Genomic DNA, 16,125 nt, shown 5'->3' with positions numbered 1-16,125 from the left:
GGCTGCCTGTAGGAAGCTGGGCGATCAGAACAAATGGGGGTTCTGTTGGCAAAGAGGAAGAGCAAGCAAGGGTGGGGGGAAGGGTGTTGGGTGGGCAACACCCAACCCGGGTTGGTCACTCTTGCCAGTGGACAAGAGTCAGTGGGAGGCAGAAATGGGAGGGAAGTCAAATCACGCACGCCAAGCCGTGCCCTTGCACCACCCTGCATGCAACCCCTGCACCACCTACCTCCTGCCAGGCCGCCAGACCACCAAACTGCCCTCCTCCTACACCCTCCAGATGACTCCACCACTGCACCACTCACCCACGGAACCACCTTCACCGCTGCACTCTTCACAGGGCTTCACCATCTGCACCTTGCAAGACGAGTGGGGCCGGGACTGTAGAACCATGTCTAGGGGGAGGCTCTGAGGTGCACAGGCAAAGTCAAGGAGCAGAGCCTGGAGCAAAGGCCACCGGGGGCCAGCTTCAGAGGGTGGAAGAGAAGTCAAGACCAGAGCCAGACAGCATGACCCACGCAGATGGGGGCAATGCCAGATCCGTCACTCCCCATGGTGGGTCCACATCCTCTGGGCACTTTTTGCACATTTGAGAGGGAATGAAGAGCATGCTGGGATAAGGGACTGGATGCATCAGAATCAGGTTTGTCAGCAAAGCAGAAAGCACAAAATAACTCAGCATTAAACACATAAGGATTTATTATCTTAAGTAAAAGAAATTGAAAAGTTGGCTCTGCAGAGGTGGTGCGGCTGTTTTGCGACATCAAAGATCTGGGCTGCCCCGTGTCCCTTTTCCTACACCCTTAGCATGGAGTTTCCATCCTGTAAGTTACCTCCTGGCCTAAGAAAGCTCCTGGAGCTCCAGCCATCATGTCTTAATCCCAGGTAACAAGAAAGAAGAAAGGGGGAAGGCAAAGGGAGGCTATGCCCAGCTGTCAATTCCCTCTGAGAAGTCATGACAAGCATTTCCATTTCCAGCCAAAATGGAGTGACAGCAGATTTACCCTCCAATCTTAAAGTACACAAACACACACACGCACACGCACACACACACACACACACACACACACACACACACACTAATGAAACTGTGGTTTTCAGACAGTGGATAAAAGGAAGCCCAGGACAGTAACCGAGAAAAGGTAAACAGAGCAAGTGAACCCTACAGCTGTCCCTGGAGAGAGTTTCCAGCCTACGTTCCAGAGAAAGGAACCCCAAACAAAATCCAGAATTCTCTCTAAGTTGGAACCCAGAGTTCAGAGACTCCAAGACATCTATAATTCACAGTGTATAACACCAGAGAAGTGAGAGCTACACAAAGAGAAAGGGCTTCAGGGGTCTGCAGAGGGTTCTTCTCCAGTCTTCACTGATCAATACTGATTAGTAAGTACTGATCTGTGCGTGAGCCTCAGGAAACCACGAGGCTGAAGAAAGAGCAAGAGAAAGGAAGGGCAGAACTATCTCCTGGGGCCATGCAGGACAAGAATCGCTCACCTTCCAACCACTCAGAGTGGCAAGACCTCGTAACAATGGGGCATTGACTAGAGCCCTCAGAAGGATATTGCCCCTGGAACGGGGTCAAACTTGCCCGACTAAAGGCTGACCTAGATCGGCTTACAAAGCTTGAAAGGATCAAACAGTCTCTAAACAGCAACTTAACTTCATCTCAGAACAAAGCCAAAAATATTTAAAGGAATATGAAAAACTTTAGCACCCAACAAAGAAAAATTACAATGCCTGGCATCCAATCAAAAATTACCAGGAATGCAAAAAAAAAAAAAAAAAAAAGGAGGAAACTATGACCGCTAGGAAGAAGAAAAATGAATCCATAGAAACAGATCCAGAAATAACCAGATGATAGAATGAGAAAAATAGATGCTAAAACAGGTATGTGTCCGAGAAAGCAGAGAAAGTCATGAGCGTAAAGAAGACAAAAATAGAATGTATTTTCAAAGACCCAAACTGAACTTCTGGAGTTAAAAAATACGATGTGTGAGATAATGCACACACAGAGACTTTAACAGCAGATTAAACACTTTAAAAGGAAAAATTAGTGAACTTGAAAGCACGGCAATAGAAGCGATCCAAAATGAAACAGAGTGAAGAAAATGAGTGGGGGGTGGGGGGAAGTGGACAGAACATCATGGAACTCTGGGACAGCATCAAGTGGCCTAATATACGTGTAATTGGAGACCCAGGGTCCAGGGGCAAGGGGGGAGGGAGAGAGGACAGGGAAACTATTTGAAGAAATCATGACCACAACGTTTTCTAAGTGTGATAGTGTGATAATAATTATAAAGCTACAGATCCAAGAATTTCAATGAACCCCTGGCAGGGGTGAAGAAAAGGAAGAAAATGACGCCAAGCCATATGGAAGCCATATTCCTGAAAGCCCACAAACGCAAAGAAAAAGTCTCATTATGTACAGAGATACAAAGATCAGAGTGACAACAGACTTCTTGTTGGACACAATCCAAGCCAAAAACACATGCAATGACATCTCTTTTGAAAGAAAAAGGCTGTCAACCTACAACTTAATACCCAGTGAAAATATCTTTCAATCATGGAGGTAATATAAAGATTAGAGGAGACTCATCACCAGCAGACCAGCTCAAAATGGTAAAAGGAGTCCTTCAATCAGAAGCAATAGGGTCACCGATGGAATCTGGATCTATACAAAGGAATGAAAAGCACCAGAAATGGTGATTATGTGGGTACATACAAAAGTCCCCCCCTCCTTGTTTTGAAGCTCTCTTTTACCGGATACTTTACTGTTTAAAGGAGAAATACTAACAATGTATTGTGGAACTTGACAACATACGTCGAAGGAAAATGTCCAACAAAATAACCCCAAGTCACAAATGGGAAGAAATGGAAGTCTACTGGGGTAACGTTCTTTTATAATTCATGAAGTAATATAGTATTATTTGAAGGTAGAGTCTGATAAGTTAAAGATGTGTACCGTAAACTCTGAGGCACTAAACAGCCACAACACATACATGTACACAGCCAAGGAAGTAGGGCTGATAAGCCAATAACAGGATAAGATGGAATAATAAATATTCCTCAATTGATCAAAATGTAGTCAGAAAATTAAGGAAAAGGGAACTAAACACAGATGGGCCAAACACAAAATAAATATTAAGATAATAGATTTAGGGGCACTTGGATGGCTCAGTTGGTTAAGTGACCGACTTGATTTCGGCTCAGGTCATGATCTCACGTTTTGTGAGTTTGAGCCCCACATCGGGCTGTGCACTGGAGCTATGGAGCCTGCCTGGGATTCTTTCTCTCTCTCCCTCTCTCTCTGCCCCTCCCCTGCGCTCTCTCTCTCTCTCTCTCTCTCTTTCAAAATAAATAAATAAACATTTAAAAAAGATAATAGATTTAAACTCACTGTAATAATAATATTACATATAAATTATTTAAACTCACCAATTAAAAAGGCAGAAGTTTTCAGAGAGGATGAAAAGGCAAAACCCAATTGTACAGTGTCTATAAGAAAGCTACTGTAAATATAAAGGTTCAGATAGAGTAACAGTAAGAATGCAGAAAGAGATATACTCTATTAGCTGTATTCAAAAGAAAGCCAGAGGTGCTATATTATTGTACAAAGAAGATTTAAGAGAAAGAGTATTACCAGGAATAAAGGGGATAATCTCATAATGATAAAGGGTTCAGTTCCTCCTCAAGAGTTCATAACAATCCAGGTACCTGGGTGGCTCAGTCAGTTAAGCATCTGACTCTTGATTTCGGCTTAGGTCATGATCTCAAGGTTCGTGAGTTCAAGCCCAGTGTCAGGCTCTGTGCTGACAGTGAGGAGCCTGCTTGGGATTCTCTCTCTCCCTCTCTCTCTGCCCCTCCCCCATGTGTGTTCTCTCTTTCTCTCTCTCACTCTCTCGCACTCTCTCGCGCTCTCTCGAGCTCTCTCGCTCTCTCGCTCTCTCGCTCTCTCTCAAAATGAATAAAATAAACTTAAAAAAAAAAAGAGTTCTTAACAACCTTAAATGCTTATGCACCTAATAACAGAACTTCAAAATGCTTGATGCAAAAAGTGTAGCACTACAAAGGGAAATAAACAAATCCACAGTTATTAATGGGAGATTTCAACACTATTTTCTCAATAATTAATAGAAGCAGACAAAATCCGTAAGGATATAGAAAATCTGAACAACACTTGACAATTTGTATAATACTCAACAATAGCAGAATACACATTCCTCTTAAGACGCATAAAACATTTACCAATAAAGCATATTTTGGGCAATCAAGAAGACTCAATAAATTTTAAAGGAGTAAAATACTATAAAGTATGTTTTTCTTTTTTTAAATTTTTTTAAATGTTCGTTTTTGGCACACACAGAGAGAGAGAGAACATGAACGGGGGAGGGGCAGAGAGAGAGGGAGACACAGAATCGGAAGCAGGCTCCAGGCTCCGAGCTGTCGGCACAGAGCCCGACGCACGGCTCGAACTCACAGACCGTGAGATCATGACCTGGGCCGAAGTTGGATGCTCAACTGACTGAGCCACCCAGGTGCCCCTAAAGTATGTTTTTCTATCACAATGGAATTAAATTAAAAATCAATAGCAGACAGATGCCTGGAAAATCACCAAACATTTGAACACTAAACAACACACTCCTAAATAAACCATGGGTCAAAGAAGAAATCACAGCGGAAATTAGAAAATATTTTAAACTGAATACAGTGAAAACACAATCTATATAAGTGTGTGGGATGAAGCTAAAGCAATGGTTGGAGGAAAAATTATAGCACTAACGTTTGTATTATGAAAGGAGAAAGGTGTCAGTTAATGACCTCGGTTTTTATCTTAAGACCCTAGAGAAAAGAAGAGAAAAACTCAAAGTGAGCAAGAGAAAGGAAATTATAAGAGCAGAAATCAATGAAACAAACAACACTAAAACAGTAGAAAAATCAATGAAACCAAAAGATGATCTTTTTTTAATCCCAACATGGGGCTTGAACTCATGACCCTGATACCAAGAGTTGCATGTTCTATCGACTGAGCAAGCCAGGCACCCCCAAAAGACGATTCTTTAAGAAGTCAGTAAAATTGATAAACCTCTAACCAGAATGATCGGGGGGGGGGGGGGGGGGGCGGGGAGGGTGGGGAGAGAGAAAACATGCATACAAAAACATACAATATCAGGGACAACAGAAGGGGACATCACTATGGATCCTACAGACACTGAAAAGATAACAAGCAAATATTTTGAACAACCTTATGCCAACAAATTTGATGACTTAGGTGAACTAGACAAATTTTCTGGAGCATACAACCTACTGAAGCTCTTTCAAGAATAAATAGATATCTGAATAGTCCCATGTTCATTAAATAAGTTACCTCTGGGGGCGCCTGGGGGCTCAGTCAGTTAAGCAGCCAACTTCGCCTCAGGTCATGATTTCACAGTCCGTGGGTTCGAGCCCCGTGTCAGGCTCTGTGCTGACAGCTCAGAGCCTGGAGCCTGCTTCGGATTCTGTGTCTCCCTCTCTCTGCCCTCTCCTTGCTCGTATTCTGTCTCCCCCCACCTCTCAAAAATAAATAAACGTTAAAAAAAATAATAAGTTACGTCTGTAGTAAAAACCTTCCATAAAGAAAATTCCAGACTCAGCTGGCTACTACCAAATTCTACCAAACACTTAAGGAAGAAATAATATCCATTCAAAAGAAACTCTTCCACAAAATGGAAGAGAAGGGAACCTTCCAGCTCATCTTTTGAGGCCAGCATTACCCTGATACCAAAAGTGCACAGCAATGTTATAGTAGAGACCTATAGACGGATACTCCTTGGGAACATGCATATAAAAATTCTTAACAAGATATTTGCACATTATATCCAAATAAATATAAAAAGAATGGCATCCTGTCAAAGTGAGGTTTAGCCCAGCAATATGAGATTGGTTTGACATTTGACAGTCAGTGTGATTCAGCATATTAACAGACTAAAAACATATACGACCATCTCAATAGGTGCAAACAGTTTTTGGACAAAATCCAGCTTCCGTTCCTAACGAAGGCACAGTAAATTAAGAACAGAAAGGAACTTTCTCAATCTGATAAAGGGCGTCTAAGAAAAACGTAATAGGAAGTTACGCTGAACAGCGAAAGATGCAATGTTTGCCCCCTAAGGCAGATAACAAAGTAAGTATGTCTCTGCCTTCCTATTCAGCGTTGCTGTGGAGGCCCCAGACAGTGCAACAAGGCAAGAAAGCAAAACAAAACAAAATGAAAGTTATATAGATTGTAAAGAAAAACTGCTCTTTCACACAGATGGCATCTATGTAGAAATTTCTAAGGAACTGAAAAAAAGCTATTATAGGGAGCCTGGGCGGCTCAGTCGGTTAAGCATCCAACTTCGGCTTAGGTCATGATCTCATGCTGACAGCTCAGAGCCTGGAGCCTGCTTTGGATTCTGCGTCTCCCTCTCTCTCTGCCTCTCCCCCACTCACACTCTGTCTCTGTCTCTCTCAAAAACAAAATAAAAACACTTTTAAAATGCTATTAGAACGAATATGTGAGATTGGCAAGATTGCTAAACACAAAGTCATTGTATTTCTTTTTGTTTTAAGTGTATTTATTTTTGAGAGACAGAGAGAGAGAATCCCAGGCAGGCTCTGAGCTGCCAGCACAGAGCCCGATGCGGGGCTTGAACCCACAAACCGTGAGATCATGACCTGAGCCAAAATCATGGTCATTGTATTTCTATACACTAGCAACAGACAAATGGCTAGCAAAGGTTTCTCACCACAATTAACAATGATCAAATTGTTAACAAATGGTCAACAAATGATCAACGAAAAACTTGATAAAGTAGACCATAAAATTAAAAATTTAAACTTCCTCTTCGAAAGACACCTTTAGGAGAGTTGAAAGGCAGGCGGAAGACCGGGAGAGAATATTTATAAAACAGTTCCCTGACAAAGAACTTGCATCCAGTCCCAAAAACATCCGGCTAAGAAACAGGCAAAAGACTTGAACGGACACTTTACTAGGTTCCTCGCGTCATTAGTCATGAGGCAAACGGGAATGGAAACCCCAATAAGATGTCACTGCACACCTACTCTGAATGGCTAACATTAAAAAGACTGACCGTACCCAGTGTTGGCAAGAACGTGGAGCGGCTGGATCCCTGGTGCTTCGCCGATGGGGATGTAAAGAGGCAACGATCACTTTGGGAACCCCTCGACAGCTTCTGAACAAGTTAGAGGCACATCCGCCGTAGGATCGAGCCGTCCCGCTCGGAGAAATGAAAGCAACATGTCTCCACCAAGACCCGGACGCAAATGCCCATGAACAGGGGGGCTGGGTGGATAAATCGTAGCAGGGTCTTGCTGCGGAATTCGACTCCGTAATAGAAAGGAGGGAAATGCCAGCGCCTCACCCCCAAAAGGGAGAGAGAGAGAAACACACCGTGGGACTCCACCGATGTAAAACTCCAAAAGATGCAGCTTGACCCATCAGGGGAGAAGGCAGGTCAGAGGTCGCCTGACAGCAAGGTGAAGCGACAGGCAGTTTTCCGAGAGGCGTGAGGAAGCGTCTGCCGCCGATGGCGACGTGCGTGATCTCGATTGTGGTGATGGTTTTGCGGGCGTCCATATATGTCAAAACTTAGCAAATTGGGCGCTCTGTGCGAATTGAGCAGTTTACTGTAAGTTCTTTTGTCTCGATAAAGCTGCAAAAAACACAAAACAAAACAAAACAAAAAAAAAACCAGCACAAGGGGTTCCTTCCAGCAACTCCTTCCACACAGTTCCCGGGACTCAGTCACCCGGTGTCCCTGGCTGTGGGGACACTGGGGCAGGTCCTGCTGCTGTTGGGCTGTTACGGGGAGACACCACAGGCGGCCACCAGAGCAGTCTCGGGGCCAGGGTCCCCCCAGGGACGGAGGCCAGGGCGTCTGGGGGGCGGCCCAGAGTCCGGGTGGGAGTCCATGCGGCCCCTGCCCTCCAGCCCAGCAAGGACGGATTTTGGATTTGCTCCCTTTGTCTCTGAGCTCCTAGCTTCCTGGACCGGAGTCTGGGAATCCCCGTAAACCCACCGAGCGTCCTCGCATTGCCAGGGGCCGAGCTGGGGCCTCCACAGTGCAGAGAAGGGGCAATTACGCCAGCTTGCAGAGGTGGAAATGGAGATTCTGAGCCACAGATGGTCTTTCCTAGGGTAAGGATGTAGCTGAGACCCGAAGTAAGACGTGGCTGACTCCAGAGCCTGCGCTCTCTCTGCCCCCCAGGGGGGCTTGTTTGCAGGAAGAAGCAGGCGGTGAGTGAGTAGGGGTGGGGAGGGGTAGACATCCAGAGGGCCTGAGTCCTGTCCTCAAGTCTGGAGGAGGCCACCTCGAGGAGGGGTGGGGTCCGGGACTGGGTCCCGGAGGGGCAGTTCTACAAGTAAAAGCCCCCAAACCCTCAGGGAGGTACTCACGTCCCGGGGGAGCCCTGGAACTGGCGATCTCAAAACACCGGACCTCCCTCCCAGCCAAATGCTTCCACAGGCAAAGCCCCCCACGACCGGGCCCCTCTAGTGCTGGAGCCCTCACTACCTCTCAAGGTAACTTTTTGCCTTGCACCATCAAAAGCTCTTTAGCCTCGGGTGACCAACCTAGCGTGGCTTCCCGGGACTGTCCCATTTTAAAGCTGAAAACTCCATGTCCTGGGACACCCCCCACGGTCTCAGGCAAACCGGGTCCGTCACCCCACCCGTGCCCTAGTTACTGGCCCCACTGGCCCCACAGGAGCACACCGGGCTCAGGGACCTCAGCTCTGGCACCACACCCCGGCACTCTCGGGTGGGGCGATTTGGCTGTGTTCACCCTGAGTCTCACCCCCCGAGGTGGGGGGGCCCCTCCTGCACGGGGACCCTCCTCTTGGCTGGCCCTGTTTGTGATCAAGTGAGGCCGCTGGCTATGGGTCAGAGCTCAGACGCTGTGGCAGACAGACCTGGGTTCAAACCCCAGCCTCTACATCCTGAGCACCATCGCCTAAACCCTGTGCCTCAGTTTTCCTTTCTAAGGTGAGCTGAGACTCCCTTGCTTGCAGGGCTGCTACGAGGATCAGTGACAGGGGTGGGGGGGTGCGCCTGGGTGGCTCAGTCGGTTAAGCATCCGACTTGGGCTCAGGTCACCATCTCGTGGTTCATGAGTTCGAGCCCCGCGTCGGGCTCCGTGCTGGCAGCTCAGAGCTTAAAACCTGCTGCAGATTCTGTGTCTCCCCCTCTCTCTGCCCCTCCCCTGCTCACGCTCTTCTCTCTCCAAAACGAATAAACGTTAAAAAAAAAAAAAAAAAAAAAAGGGATCAGTGTGCTTTTCATTTTGGTCTCTTGCTTTTGATGTGTGACACCCAGAGCAAATCCCCCGCCCCGGTTTGGGGGTCACCGGTGCAGAGTCGGGGGAAGATTGAAGGTCTGGCAAGAGCCCCGGCCGCCCCAACCCCCCCATCTTGGCCGGAGCGGTGTCCTTGCCCCCTGCGTGACTTTGAAGCTCGCTGCGGCCACAGTTCTGACCAGCCTCTGGATCGTTGCAGGCATGGGAACCGGTCGAAACACAGAGGCAACAGCAGAAACCGTTTTCCTGCCCAGCAGAGTGGGGAAAATTGGTGGCCGCCCCTGCTGCCCAGTTTTCAACAAGGGCAGCGTGCTCCCGCTCCAGAGGCCTCGGCCCTGCCACCGTGTAGCCTCCTTGTGTGAGAAGCGCCTGGCACAGAGGGCTGACCCCAGCTTTGGGGTCCCCCAGTCATTTGGTCCCAGGATGGAGACTGCAAACTCCAGTTCGGCCCTCTGTCTCTTGGCTCACGGCGAGTAGTTTCTCAACAGCCAGGTGAGAGGGCAGAGTCCCATTCTACAGATGAGGAAACAGAGCCCAGAGAGGGGCACTGGTGACAGACAGGGCCAGAGCCAGGTCTCTTGGCTCCCAGGCCAGAGGCCTGGCCCTTGGCCATTTGCACATCTCAGGGAACTACAGCCATATGCTGATGGGCACTGTCCTGGGGGACAGCCACGGGGGGCTCCCATGCGGGGCCAGCGTCTGGTTGAGAGAAGAGGGTTTAGAGCCATTTAAGAGGTGTTGAGGAAATCCCGTGTGTCCCGAGGGCCGGGAGATGGCAGTCTGGGTAGAGGTGAAGCAGGCAGACCTCTCTCCTTGGGCGCACCCCTCCATTCCAGGGGCCCAGGGCCCTTTCACATGAGCCCCTACTTCACTGGAGTTTTGCCTCCTGCTCTGAGCAGAGATAAGAGGAAAACAGGCTGCGTGGGCATGCCTGGGGGTAAACAGAGACGCGGGGCAGCCTGGAAGAGACGTGAGGGGGCAGGAGGGCCTCGGCATTTGTCAAGAGTGTAAGACACATCAGAGACTCAGGGAAGCCCACGGAAGGCCCTGAGTGCTGGATAGGAGGTATCAGGCAGTAGGGAGCCACTGCAGGTTCTTGAGCAATACAGGAACAGACTGAGACAGGTACTGGGGGGTCCTGTCCAGGGCCCAGAACAGACGTAAGGCAGGTTTCAGAGTCGGGGGCTAGCAGGAGGCTGCGGGGGCTTCCTGGAGAGAGGAGGACCCTCGCTGGGTGGGGACCACCCTCAGTTCCCACCCTGGGCCTGGCACACCGACTCATCGCTGCTTGGGCCGCTGCCACCAACCCAGGCCACCCCGGGAGGTGCCAGGTGAGCGCACCAGGGGCTGGCGCTCAGCCTCCAGGCAGCCTGGCTTGTGGCCATCCCTGCTCTCAGGCACTGCTTCTGGCCCTGTGCCTGCTCCTAAGCCTCTCTGCAGGACCGCCCTCCTACGACTTGCTGAGAGTCCTGCCCAGGCTGGCCCCCAGACTGCCACACACAGCTGTGTTTGCAAGCGGGAGGTGAGGGGACAGGTGGGGTCCGGCAGGGTGTCTCTGTATTGAGGGAGGAAAACAGAACAGAGTCTTTCAGCATCACCAGCGGAGGAGTTGATCCGAGGGTCTCTGGTGCCATGTTCATGGTCGTTCCCTGGGGTGTGGCCAGCCAGAGGGCCAAGGCTCTCCATCACGCTGGGTTCAGTCCTGCAGCACTCCCACGTCACTTGTTCATTCGTTCGTCCACTCATTCATTCACTCGTTCGTTCGGCTAACATCGGTCCCCGACTTCGGCTGCCTCGGCTCTGGGTGATGGGCCACGGAAGGTTTTGGGGAGGCACCTGGAACCGGGGCCAGTCCCAGCTGCGGGGCCCACTATGTGGCAGAGAAGGAAAGCCCTGGGCGGTGACCCCCACTGAGGTCAGGGCAAAGCTTAGGGAGGCGCATGAGAACAGAACAGCTAGGGATCTGGGAGGGCTTCCTGGAGGAGGGGGTGCCTCCGTGAAGACGGGGCCTTTTGGAAGGCACGAGATGCTGAGGAGCAGCATGTGCAAATGTCCCCTGGAGGTCCTTCAGTGTGACTGTCCCCCTGAGGTGAGACAGGCAGGCTGCCCCAGGGGACAGGCGCAGCGGAGACCCTTCAAGGGAGTGGTTCCTGGCTCTGCCTGCCAGCGAGGGCAGGGCTGGTGACACGGGGCACTGACGTGGGTTCTGGAGAAGGACCCAGGAGACATGATCAGCAGGAGGCCACAAGGAGCTGCTGTCGGTGTGTTCCAAACATCGAAAACATGGTCCTGCTTCGGGGCAGGGAGGCGTACCTTGGCTTTGTCAGGAAAAGCAAGGATAAGTTCACTGCAGCTCAGAATTATCTGGGTGGCCGTCCAACCATGGAGACTTCTTGAGAGGAAGGAAGGAAATTTCTCAGCACCCAGGTGGGCAAGCAGGAGCTAGACGTCCCCTTTAGGGTGACGGATTGATTCGTCTACAAGCCAGGCCAGTCCTCAGCAGTGAGCGGGGTGGGGCAGGATAACCAGCCCAGGTGGGGTGGCCAGCCTGGGGCGGTCTGGGAAGGCTTCCAAGAGGAGGCAACTTTTGAGAGATGAGATGAGGAGTCTCACAGGTGGACACTCCATGGAAGGGCATCTCAGGGTGAAGGGACAGCCTGTGCCAAGGCCCAGAGACGGTGGGGGCAGGGGGCGGGGACACTGACATTGTGGTTGGAGCACAATCCAGGGGCTGGGCTGCAGCTGGGGCCGGCTGAAGGAGGGCCCGGACTTAGCAGGAACATAGGAGTTCACCCACCCGGGGAGCCAAGGCCAGCTGGACCAGGACTAAGCGGATGGGCTGCTGAAGAAGCCTGGGCCCCCAGATGTGACCTTATTCGACACCCGTCCACTCAGCAGGCGAGTCTGTCGGCCCCAGAGTCGTATATTCGGTGGCAATTTTGCTCGGTGAGGCCGCCTCGGTGCCACCCCCTGCCCCGTGTCCCCCAGCGTGCCCAGGGCCCAGGACGGAGGGCACGCGGTCTCCCTTGCCCAGGCCCCGCGCTCCACCCCCCAGACAGGACTCTGGACGCTGCCCTTCCCTACGGGCTACGAGCGGCCAAGAAGGGGGACCAGGACATTGGCGGATCTGTCTCAGACACGATACCGTGTCCTCTGGCGCCCAGGAGCACCCCCTCTTGGTGACCCGGCTTGCCTGCTTACGTGGCGAGTAAGCGTGCTCACGTGTTCTGTTGTGATACATACTTGAGAAATAACTTTACGGTGTTTGAGCCCAAGTCCGTTGCCCAGCCGGTGCCGGCCCCGCCTGGTCGAATGGCCTGGCGCAGAGCACAGTCCCGCACAGAGGCTGCTGCCCCTTCCCACGGACAGGGCGCAGGCTGGGGCCACGGCCGGAAGTCGAGGCCCGGAGTCAGCCCGAAGGGAGCACCGTGGGTGGGGGTGCAGCCTCGTGTGAGGCAGGGAAGGGGGATCGGGGCTCTGCGTGGAGCCCTTGCTGGGGGGCGTCGGCTCCCCCACTTCTCTATCAGTGAAATGGAGACCATTTGCGTCCTTTTGTTTCTGCCTTAGGTTGTCTCTCAGAAGCAGACACTGAATCCCGGATTGTGACGAAAGTGCTCCCAGGAGAAACGAGCGAGGCACGGGGGGCAGCAGGATGGGGCGGGGGTCACTCGGGAGAAGTCCGGCCCTGGTCCTGCAGGGCAGCCTGGCGGGGAAGTTAGAGCACCGGCAGGGGCGTGGGTCTCCTGAGCCCACGTGCCAAGAACCTTCCCGAGCTCCAGCCTGAGGGAGGCAGAGCAGGGAAAGGAAGGCTGGGGCCTGGTCTGGGGCAACGTCACGCTCAGCGACCCCCGGCCTGCCGCCTGCCCTGTCCACCTGGCCACACGACCAGAAGCCTGGCATCTTGCCAGCCTCCTCCAGTCCTCCCTCCTTCCATCGTTTTCGCAATCATTTGTTCACTTCCTCCCCCCTCCGGGCAGGAGTGCACTCTCCAGCTGGGGAGATGGCGGTCCACACATAAACAAATACGTAAGTCAGGTGACACCGGAGAGTACTTAGAGCCGCGAACAAAATAAAACCGGGAATGGAGTCGAGAGATGGGGGTGGGGAGCGTGGCCAGCGTGGCCAACAGAGACCCACATGAGGGCAGGAAGCCACGTGGACAGGGGACCTACAAGCCCCGGGGCATGGTTTCTTCAGGCCTGCCACTTTTCTCCCTCCCTCCCGCCGGCAGCAGAAATCCCACCTCTTCCAGGAAGCCTGCCTGGATGCTGCTGAGGCTTTGGGCTCTGGCTACACAAGCTGCAGAGGCCTCCACGGACCAGCCCGTGTTGCAGGGACCTTCAGGTTGCACCCCTGGGTCTTCTCAGAGACACCTCGAGGCCGGTCTGATGGGAGGCGAAACTCGAATGGGGGTGACCGCCGGACCAGATGGGCCAGGGTATTCAAATCCCAGCTCAGGCAAGAGACTTTGCCTCTCTGGGCCTCAGTTTCCCCATCTGCCAAAGCAGGCTAGTGCCACCTCCCCCACAAGGTCATTACGGGGATTAACGTAGCCCCCCCCCCAACCCCCCGATAGTGCCCGCCGTCTTCTCTCCTGCCTATGGTGGCGAGCTGGGGAGAGGAGGGGGGAGAGGGCTTGCAGGGTGCAGACAGAGGCAGAGGCGGTGCAGCGTGGGGGTGGGGCTCTCCAGGGGCCTTCCCAGGCAGGTCCAAGCTCAAGTGTGCAAGCTGCCTGAGCTGAGGCATGGGCCGCCCCCGCCCCACCCTGGCCTCCTCCGCCTCCCCAGCCATCTGCAACGTTGGCAGCAGCGCAGCCAGGGCGGACGGCGGACGTTCTGGCACCATCTGAACAGGACCAGAGTCTGGGCAGAAAACGTGGGTGGAGCCCCGCGCATACACTCCGTCCACATGCCGCCATTACTGTTGTCCCCTTGGGGCCCCGGGGAGGGCAGGGACATTAGGGCTGACGGGTGGGGGGCATCAGCAGGCTGGGCTCCACCCCTACGTGTGGCCTCAGTGGCGTCAGAACGGGAGGGGACAAGAGTGGAGACCCTAGAACCCGCCCCTACGCGTGATGGGGAAACCAAGGCCGCAAACAAGGAGACCAGTCCCACAGAGAGCCTAAAACAGGGATCCGGAGAGCCCGCACCCAACCGCCCCCTCTTCCGTCTGGACCAGAGGAGGCAAAAGGGCATCCCCTGAGGTTCACCCTTCTCTGGGGCCTGGAAAGCTCCCTGACCTCCCTTTCTCCATCTGTTTCCCAATAATGTCCCCAGGGCCCGGGCCGGAGGAGATGGGACTTTGCCTAGAGACCAAACAGCTCCTCCAAGGCACTTGGTTCTTCATTCACTGTCTCCTTTACTTTCCTGTCTCCCGTTGGTGGTTTTTCTTGCTTCCCTTTGCTACCAGCGCCTTTTTTCAGCACTGTTCTGTGCCTGAATGTAGCAACCTCCTCCCTAATTAACCGAGTGGCGTAGAATGCAGATATGAGACGGATGGTGGTGATGGTTGCACGACAGGGTGCGTGTGCTTAATGCCACTGCACTGGACCCTTAAAAATGGTCACAGTGGTAAATATTATGTTCTGTATATTTTGCCACAACCGAAAATAGAGTAGTCATTGGCAGCATCTTTTAATCTGCCATGGGCTTGGGAATGACACCAACGAGTGCAAACTGTGAGCCCTTAGTTCCCGAGTGAGGACAGGAGTAAAGTGCATGTGCTTTGTGACCTCTCTTTCCAACACACAGGATCCTTTCTGGCCTCCTCGTGCATTTCCCTGGGTTCATATGCTGGCCACCGCCGGGCTGGCTGGGCTGGCAGATTCGGGCGGCTATCCCCAGGGAGCTCTGATGTCCTCAGAACGGAGGCTGGCTCTTGAGGAAGCGCCAGCCTGGCTTGGGCCATCAGAATCACCCTGCTCCATGTCTCCGGGAGGAGAGGGAGTGGTTCATCCCACACCCTGATTTCTCGGGGCCAGGACTGGGCCAGCCTGGGGTTCTGCTGGGGGCAGGGAGGGGTGTGCTCCACCTGGAGGTTCCCGGAGCAACACTGACCTTTCACAGGCTGCTTCTCGGTTCTGAGAGCTCAGGAAGTAAGGAAGCCCCTCCTCCATCACTTGGCTGCCCTGACCCAGGGGCCAGGATTCCGCTGAGTAGGAGGAAGGCGAGACAGGTACCTGCGGTGACCCGAGGGAGCCACTGAGGTGGGGAGGGTGGGGGGTGTGGCAGAGCAGGGGCGGGGAGAGGAGTAGCTTGGCGGGTCACGGGTCACGTCTTTTGCGCCCTTCCGCCCCCTCCCCCCCCCCTCCCCGGCGCCGCAGGTTCTCCGTTGGTAAAATGTGAACTCCAGCAGCTCAGGAATTTGGCTTCCTGCCTTGAGGTCTTCCCAGGGCCCAGAGCAGGGCTGGTATACAGTAGGCGTCCAATAAATGCTGGGGGATTGAGTGAATGCGTGGATGAATGGGTCGGACAGGTCAGTACCTAGGGTTTCCCGGCCTTCAGGGTCCATTCACTCTTTCGCTCGGCGGCCCCCTCTTGCATTCGTTCCTCATTCATTCGTTCCTCCCGCACGCACGCACGGCACTCATTCATTCATGCGCCCAACCATTCATGCCCGCACGCGTTCATTCATTCCCTGCCCCGCCGCCATTCCGTCCCCGGCTCCCGCGCCCCCGCTGCGCCCCCGCGCCCGGCGTCCGGCCCCCGCGCCCCCCGAGCGCGCCCCGGCCCGGCGCGGCGGGGTGGGGTGGGGGGGGAGCCGCTGAATCAGCCGCGGCTGCGCGCGCGGG

The sequence above is a fragment of the Acinonyx jubatus genome, chromosome B3 (assembly GCF_027475565.1).
Source record: "Acinonyx jubatus isolate Ajub_Pintada_27869175 chromosome B3, VMU_Ajub_asm_v1.0, whole genome shotgun sequence".
NCBI classification, from domain to species: domain Eukaryota; kingdom Metazoa; phylum Chordata; class Mammalia; order Carnivora; family Felidae; genus Acinonyx; species Acinonyx jubatus.
The sequence above is the reverse complement of the archived record's forward strand: the minus strand, read 5'-3'. Positions refer to the sequence as shown.